Here is a 9620-nt window from a genome sequence, read left to right as displayed (position 1 = left end):
TATAAAAAGCCATCCAACGATTTCGAGTCCGATCCACGTTGATAGTTGTGGGTTTGCTCACATTTATCTGCAGGTAAGACACTCTTTATATACAGATTTTATATATTAAGACTGGAGTAGATACTAGGCGCTTTTCAAGATTTTTTGACATATTTTGTCGACGTTATTCTGCAAATGAATTCCATCATTTGCATCGTGGGTAATGTATTCAAACAGACTAGTATTTTGTGGATAAGTAAAAACATATCTTGTTTATTTTGTGGTTACATATAAACATATACCCTACCTCTCCACTTTTGATCATTTCCAGAACAAGCATAAATACTTAAACAGTTGCTTCTAAGGTAAAACGAACGGCGAAGGTTAGTATTATTAATACATTTTATATACTTTTTTATAGGTCAATACAATATTATTTATTCATTTTGTTTTGTTTTTGTTTCAGACGTATTGTATTTTCGAATTCAGAATCAAGCCAAATTTTCAAGATGCGTACTATCATCGTTTTGACACTGTGTTTTGTCGGTAAGTACAAACGTATCAAGATTTAACAGATTTTAACAGATTTATTACCAATTATCAACGTTCCCCCAGCATTACAAATTGTTAATTTTATTTTACTACTTGTTTATCTAACTTCACAACGATAAAAGATTATGGTACGCCGTGCTACCATTTAAAAGTAATTTGTTGATAACACGAATTCCGTTGCTTAGAATACAACCAAGATACCTGTCGTTCTGAAAACACCTATTAAACAGTAGAACGGCTCCCCAATGGACGATATCTTATGTTACGATACATGTTTTGAGTTAACTGAATACTTGTAGAGGACAAACATTAAAGGTACTTCGCCCTCTTCTCCACCCCCCCAAAAAAGCCTCTTTTTTTCCCCTTAAAAAAAAAAAAAAAAATGCCGATAATATGCATTAATCTACTCACGATATACCCCAAAACAATATAACTTTGTTTAATGTGCAATAGAAGCTGTAACATATCAATTCAATATCATATTTCTACGCATAACTGATTACAGAAGAAGTTGTGATAGAGTCCTAAGTGTACGCAGGTATAACTCATTGTTCAGTTGGGAGCGAGACGTAGCCCAGTGGTAAAGCGCTCGCGGTTGGTCTAGGATCAATCTCAGCTGGTGGCCCCATCGGGCTATTTCTTGTTCTAGCCAGTGCATCATGATTGATATATCAAAGGCCGTGGTATGTGCTATCCTGCCTGTGGTATGGTGCATATAAAAGATTCCTTGCTATTAATGGAAAAGTGTAGCGGGTTTCCTCTCTAAGACTATATGTCAGAATTAACAAATGTTTGATATCCATTAGCCGATGATTAATAAATCAATGTGCTTGTTAAACAGAACAAACTTTTATTGTTAAGTACTTTGTCGGCAGAGAAGAGCTGATATTGACAACGATATATGGTTCCATCTCCGTCTGAAGGAGGACTGTCATTTATAGTGCGCGCCAGTACAAGGGCAAAACAACCTTTTAACAGCTTCAGTAAACAAAGGGGAATATTGCATACATTATTTTTTAGGACGAAGTACCTTTAATATAATGTTCTTTTTCAAACTGTTTTTACGTTAATAAGTGAAGCCAATGTTTAGACATCCGTTTAATTTTTGCCAATATATATATATATATTGTAGAAATATAGGAATTAAAGAAGTGAAAATGTATTATTTTATTTTTAGTTATCTTGGCTCTAACTGTTTCGGGAGTTCAAGTAAGTAAACTAATAACTGTTTAACCTTTACATATATTTAAATCTGGAAAAATTAATACAGTGTACAATGGGCACCATGCAAACCATCTTTCAAACTCGTGTTATGTATTTTCAGGTTTTAAATAAATATTTAGTGATTGCGGAATGGGTCCCTGGTATAACACGGTTCCGGTGTAGCATTTAATTTGCACTACCCAATAATATGCACTCCCCAGTCATTATTATACGTATAATTTGCACTCCCCCAGTTACTATTATACATATAATATGCACTCTTCACTACTATGTTTGAATACTGAATCCATATTCATTATTAGTCCACTATCGATCCAGGGGCGGGGCGTAGCTCAGTGATATTTTGATGCGCGATCGATCTAGGATCGATTCCCGTCGATGGGCCCATTGTGCTATTTATCGTTCCAGCATGTGCTCCACAACTGGTGTAACAAAGGCCATGGTGTGTACTATCCTGTCTGTGGGATGGTACATATAAAAGATCCCTTGCTGCCAATCAAAAAGAGTAGCCCATGAAGTGGCGACAGCGAGTTTCCTCTCTCAGTATCTGTGTGGTTCCTAACCATATGCCTGACACCATATAACTGTAAATAAAAATGTGTTGAGTGCATCGTTAAAGTTACAGTCTCTGGTTACCATATTATAACATCATGTACAAATATGAAATACAAGCTCAAATGCACTATGAACGGAGATCGTCAAAAGTATACGCTCGATTCGTCGCCTGTGCCGCCATTGCTCGGCAAAGCAAAACGACAGCCTGTTGTCAGTTTCAGTTAGCCCGTGCGTTTGCCAATTTCAAATTGTAGGGTTCGTCTCAAAACATTAAATGAGAAATCTTCCGCTGTACAAACAACGTTCGGTTGAGGCTACGGTACTAGAGTCTTTCGTTAAAACCCGTTTGATCTTCACAACGTATTATCGACAATCGTACCTTCCTATTTCAGAATTATTTTATAAAGTGTTAGTAGAACTTTCAAAGTTTAGTTTGTATACTTGTAACACATTGATCATGTATATATTTTAAAAATAAAATATACTAAAGTAGACAGTGAACGTTTTCACTTCTTAATTTTACGTGTGTTAAAATCGACAAATTTAAATATTCTTTCGTTTGGGAAGGGAAACATTTAGGGTTTTTCGTTTAACGACATCACTGTTAGAGCATATTGATTTAATAATCATCTGCTATTGGATGTCAGACATTTGGTAATTTTGACGTATAATCTTAGAGAGGAATCGGGTGCATGTGCAGGGTGAGGGTATTGGAGGTCGAAACTCTTACCTGCCCAAGCTTTAAAAAAATTGAAATATATTTTCTGGGGGAGCATGACCCCATATAAACTTCGCTCAACACAGTCTATAACCCCAACCCCGCTGAAATCCTTGCACACGGCGCCCATTGATTTATTAGTCATCGGCTATTGGATGTCAAACATATGGTAAGTTTTCTATTAGTGTACCATCCCACAGACAGGATATTACATATCATGGCCTTTTATATACCCGCCGATGTGGATCGATCCTGGACTGACCGCACATTCCCCCCCCCCCCCCCCCACACACCTTTTTTGGTCTAAGTAATGAATAAAAATAGCATATAGTCTTGAAAAATGTTACGTAAATCGAACACAACACACTCTTCCTCTACCCCTAGAGCGTTACGTAATTAGTAACACCTCCTTACATATAACGCGTATGCCAACCGCTGGCCACTGTCAAAATGTCAAGGCAAGTGCCCCACCGACCCCTGGAAAGGCGTTGTACCATACCTCTATGGATATAAATATGTTTTGGAGGAATGAGACGACCCCCCCCCCCCCCCCCCCCCCCCCCCCCCCAGTCAAGACAGTTGAATGTGTTCAAAATCACGTGAGAAGCTCAGCGCCTGCGCAAATCACGTAAAGTCCCAGTTCTACTGGCGTCCCGCTAAATGAAGAAAAACAAAGCTGGCCATTGCGTTTGTAGTTGACCTAAATAATGTAGATAAGCGAGCATTGCGAAACTATAGCGATGTGGTGTACCAAACAGAACTGGATCATCTATTCTATATAAATAATAAAAATATTCCAGGGACTGCAGTTTTAAATAAAACATTTTCTTCCTTCCTTCTCCTGTCGGTCCATTCGGAGGGGATTATACGTTTTAACACCGTCCTGTCTGTATGTTTGTCCATCCACATATAGTTTTCCGGATGTTTTTTCCCCAATGCCTCAAGATATTGAGCTGACATTTTGTATATAATTTTATCATGTACTGTTACAGATCAAGTTTTACTTTCATGGCGATTTACCCATTTTTGACAGAGATATGGTCCTTGCTTTTAGAAGATATGAAACTTAGTTTTCCGGACTTTGTTTTTGCAATGCCTCAAGATATTGAGCTGAAATTTTGTGTTTAGCTTTACAGATCAAGTTTGACTTTCATTACGATTTACCCATTTTTTACCGAGTTGTGGCCCTGGAATTTATGCGATACGAAAATTTATTTACCGGGCTTTGTTTTTGCAATGCCGCAAAATATTGAGCTGAAATTTTGTGCATAGCTTTATCGTGTACTATTACAGATCTTGCATGGCAAGTTACCCTCTAGATTATGTGTATAATAATAAATGGGTAGTGTAGATTATACATATAATAATGAATTGGTTGTGCATAATACATATAATGAATGTAGAGTGTAGATTATATGAATTATAATGAACTGGGAGTGCAGGTTATGCGTATAACAATGAATGTGGGGTTTATATTATAAGTAAAATAATGAATGAAGAGTGCACATTATATGTGTAGTAATGTATTGATTATATGTATAATAATGCATGTGGAGTGTATCGTATTGTAATTTATGGGTAGTAGAGAATATATGTCTAATAATGAACGTAGAGTAGATTATGTGTATAATGATGAATGGGGAGTGCAGATTATATTATAGTAATGCGTGGGGAGTGTAGGCTATATGAATAGTAATTAGTGGAGAGTGCAGATTATATGTATAGTAATGAATGGGTAGTGTAGGTTATATGTATAGTAATACATTTTTAATATCCACATCCCACAGATATGATGATAGCACATATCGCGGCCTTTGATTTACGTCGTGGTGTACTTGCTAGAACGAGAAATTGCCGATAGGGCCCACCGACGCGGATCGATCCTAGACCGATCTCGCACCAGGCGAGCGTTTTACCAGTCCAAAATAAAATTATTCTATCATCATTTATTTTTATAAAGGTCTTTAAACAAGCAGATTCTGGGATCCATCCAGTCACCACACATGATGAGTTATTTCCATTCTGCAAATTTGCAAGGGTGAATTAAGGAAAGTTTTGGTCCCCCTGGGTTCGTCCCTGATTCATATACCCAACACCCTCGTCTAGATTCGCCACTGAGATTTATACCAGCTTTTACAAACATCAAAAATTCAATTGGTTTTTTTTTTAATGTGAGTGCTTTATAAAAGTATGATAGCCTACGTGTAATATAGTCTGGGGGAGTGTATACTATTCAGAAGGAGTGCTTATTATGCATATAATATAGACTGGGGGAATATATATATTACATGTATAATATGGACTGGGGCGTGCTTATTCAACGTATAATCTTGACTGGGGAGTGCAAATCCAGGGGAGTGCAAATTATATGTGACACCGACACTGAATATTAGATAAATATCTAGTACGTTTGGCACGACCACCGTTTTGCTATTCGTGTGCTAATCATGAAAATGTAATATGTCTTGAAAGTGAAATAACTGCCGTACAGGTGACAATAGTTACTAGAGTACATCGTGTATTCAATAAAATATAAGGTAGAAGTATAACAATAGGTTCACAAATGATTATTAAAAAGACTCTCCTGAGTTGTCTTTGTAACATATTTTTAATAACAGAGCCTGTTTAACAATTCAGATAAAATATATTGTCTAGTTTATAATATTATCATAGTGGAAAATTTCCAACAATATTCAAAAATAATTTATATGTTAGTTGTGCATATACGATTCAATTAGTTGTTGTGTCACCTGCCAATTATACAATATTCAGTTCAGTTCGTGTATTGTTTTAAGCTACAAGCTTATCAGCACAACATATTTACACAGTGTATATAAACACACAGGAGAATTAAATTATTATATACAATGAATCACACACTTTTGATCTAACATATTAAGTAAAAATACATTAAAACATATAAAACAAAAGATATTAAATAAGTACATGCATGGAGGTAATACATTCAAAGTTATATCATATGCGTCTGAAAAGTAATAATTTTTATAATATTAGACAACAGATGAGTGCCGTAACTTGTATGCCAAACAAATATAAATACCAATATTAATTAAATCTTTAGTGTTTTGGGTTTGCATCAGCTGTATATATTTAAAGACAGAAGGTTTTCGTCTGTAGTATAAATTGATATATCGTTCTCTTAAGTTTTGGAATAATGGGCAAACTAGCATGAAATGGTATTCATCTTCAACATCATTATTACAATGATGACATTTTCTATTATTGCGTTCAATATTATGGTAACGTCCTCTTTCAATTTCCAAGTCGAGGGATGATAATCTTAATTTGGTTATGTACTTTTTATATTGGGCGGGTATGTGCTTGCACAAATCAAATTGTAGAGTAATATCCATTACAATATGTTTATATAATGTACATTTTGTTGATATCTGAATTTCATTTAGCAGATTCGGCTTAGCTTGGTCAAAAATACGCTGCTTCATTTTCATTAGAGTATAATTTACGTTAATGACATTCTGATTTATCCAAAGATGACCAAATCCTAGTTAATTTAAAAGTTTTTTTCACAAAACCTGCCGAGTTATTAGAACAAGATTATTAGATTTTAGTTACTTAGGGACCAGCAATCAGACCAACATTCCCTTGAGGGGTCTCAGTCGCAGTCTCAACACTATTGTTAACCTAAGAGCGTAGCCATATATATATATATATATATATTTTCACTACAAGAAAATTGAAAGTAATCGATTACGATTGCGAATACGTTGTTCAGTATTCATGATTACATTTCCACAAATATGCACAAATAGTGAAATGATATCACCAACATGAAATTATTATTTATTTAACAGCCATACTGATTACATTCAATGAAAAACATAATGGATAATTTTAAAAATGATTGCAAAAATTTATGAACGTATGTATACTGCAGGAAGGGAATCAGTTTCCAAAACCAGATTTATTATTCTTAAATTTGGATTATTGCCGAAAATGTACCCATAACATAGATATACTTATTGTATTAATGAATAAAATATATATTATTTTTGGATTATTGAACTAAGCCATAATTAGTATATGAAAACTGTCTGATCACTATTACTTGTTGTTTGGTATTGTTTGTAGAACGTATAGCATTTAATACCATCCACATATTAAAATAAATGATTTATATATGTTTTTTTCAGAGTGGAAATGGAACAGCAACTGTAAGTATGCCTGTGTTTGATATCTACTCATATGAATAAACACATTTCATCTCTTTTATTTGTTTCCATGATATTCAAGTGTGCCGTGAATGATTATGTGGACATTAAAACAAATAAAGGTAACACTCATGTGATTTTTAATAAATTATGTTATAGTTCTTGGACGTAGATATGTTACTAAACAAATTCTTTTTCTCCTTTGTGACAAGGTTTATTCAATATTAAAGCCAGTGACCCAAACTACATAAGAAAAAGCAATAACTTTGTTGCATGTGTGCGGTAAATCATAGGAGATCATGACTACATTCTAGTTACAGAAACATGATGTAGAATCATTAATAAATTGTATAGCAGTACATCATTTGTTGATGACATCAACTTAACAAAACAAATCTATAGTGAAAATGTTTACAAAAAAACTACGATTTTTTCAAATCAGTGTGCGTTTTACACAGAAGATGATTTTCAATAAAAAGCTAGTTATTATTTCCACAAAGCGTGTACCATCTTTGCTCATAAATTGTATTTTTAAATTTAGTATGTTTTTTTACGTTTGAAAAAAATATGTGTAATGTAGTTTCTCTTTGTCCTAATCTCATTCACATCTATTCCTAAATAAACTGGGGGACAGATTTTTCTTTACATATCATCAGTTAACCTGTAGCAGCCGTAGGTGACGCTCGTGTTAATATTAGTCCAAATGTATTCTTTGCCTCCAACCCTCGCAATGCTTATTCTGCACCGATGACTTAATATATATGTTACTGAACTTGTAGATCCATTTATATATTATTAATTCTTCTTCTTCTTCTTGAGTATAATAGTAAGATGGAGGTCGGTGATGGAGAATTCAAGAAATGTCGCAATATAATGTTGCACTTTACATGCAATGTGTTTGAATCAAAATCTCACATCTATTACACATTAATTCTATGATCGTAGTTACATTGTTTTATGTTATTTCAGAATGGGACCGGAACAGCAAAAGTGAGTATTGCTGTCATTGATATCTAGTCACATGAATAAAACATGCGATCTAATTTGTTTGTTTCCGTGGTATAAAATTGTGCCGTAAATTATTACTTGACCATTAAAACAAATAAAGGTAACATGCCATTGGTCTCTTAATTAACTATGTTATGGTTTTGGACGTGAATATGTTATTAAACAAAGTCATTTTCTTCTTTGTGACAATTTGTATTCAATATTAAGCCCAGGTCCTTGTGAATATATTATTTTAATTAATTTTGCCTATAAAGTAGTAACTACATTATGTTTGTATAAATTGTGTATATAATTACTGTAACAACCCAAGTCTTCTCCCTTTGCATGGATTGATATTTGTCAACAAGGGAATTGGCAAGAAAAAATAAATAAACCGTTAAAATTGTTTTAAAAATATTAAGCCCACTGGCCCAAAATACATAAAAAAACGCAAACAACTGTGTCGCATGCATACGATAAATCATAGGATATCATCACTATTCATTCTTGTTATAGAAACATACTATAGGTGACGCTCGTGTTAATAATCTCATTCAAGTCTATTCCTAAATAGACTGGGGAGACAGATTTTTTTTAACTTGTGGTCGCCGGAAGTGTTGCTTGTGTTAATATTAGTTAAACAAATGTTTCACCTCTGGCCCTTCCAAGGCTTAATGCTGCAGTGATGATTTAATTGTCCAGTAAATGATCTTCTCGAGAGTGGCTGCCCTCCTATTGACGAGGTTCTAAGTAGAGATTCATGGAATGAACCACTATTTTGACAAATGACCATTCGACTCCGATGTGTGCATAAATATGGGTTTGATCACGAATAAGGTTTTCGTCCTTCAAATTTATATACTGTTAATTGGGTACACACACACACACATACATACACACACACACACACTCAAAGACACACACACACACACACACACACACACACACACACACACGCACACACACAGACACACGCAGACACATTACAAGAAATCGAAAGTAGTCGATTACGATTGGGAATACGTTGTTCAGTAATCATGATTACATTTCCACAAATATGCACAAATAGTGAAATGATATTACCAACATGAAATTATTATTTATTTCATAGCCATACTGATTTCATTCACTGAAAAACATAATGGATAATTTTGGAAATGATTACAAAAATGTATGAACATATGTACACTGCAGGGAGGGAATCAGTTTCTAAAATCAGATTTATTATCTTAAATTTGGATTATTGCCGAAAACGTACCCATAACCATAGGTATAATTATTGTATTAATGAATAAAATATATATTATTTTTGGATTATTGAACTAAGCCATAATTAGTAATTGCAAACTGTCTGATCACTATTACTTGTTGTTTGGTATTGTTTGTATAACGTATACCATTTAATACCATCAACA

At 34.2% G+C, this 9620-nt stretch overlaps 1 long non-coding RNA gene across 1 annotated transcript; it reads left to right on the top strand.

Annotated features, from left to right (window-relative positions):
- Positions 1-444: 444 nt before the first annotated feature.
- On the top strand, positions 445-8207 carry LOC121384010. Its single transcript, XR_005959327.1, has 4 exons — positions 445-525; positions 1709-1740; positions 7201-7221; positions 8188-8207. It is a non-coding gene; the product is annotated as an uncharacterized LOC121384010 (long non-coding RNA).
- The last annotated feature ends 1413 nt before the right edge of the window (positions 8208-9620 follow it).

The sequence above is a fragment of the Gigantopelta aegis genome, chromosome 10 (genome assembly GCF_016097555.1).
Source record: "Gigantopelta aegis isolate Gae_Host chromosome 10, Gae_host_genome, whole genome shotgun sequence".
Lineage (NCBI taxonomy): Eukaryota > Metazoa > Mollusca > Gastropoda > Neomphalida > Peltospiridae > Gigantopelta > Gigantopelta aegis.
This window is presented reverse-complemented; position numbering and strand designations above follow the sequence as displayed.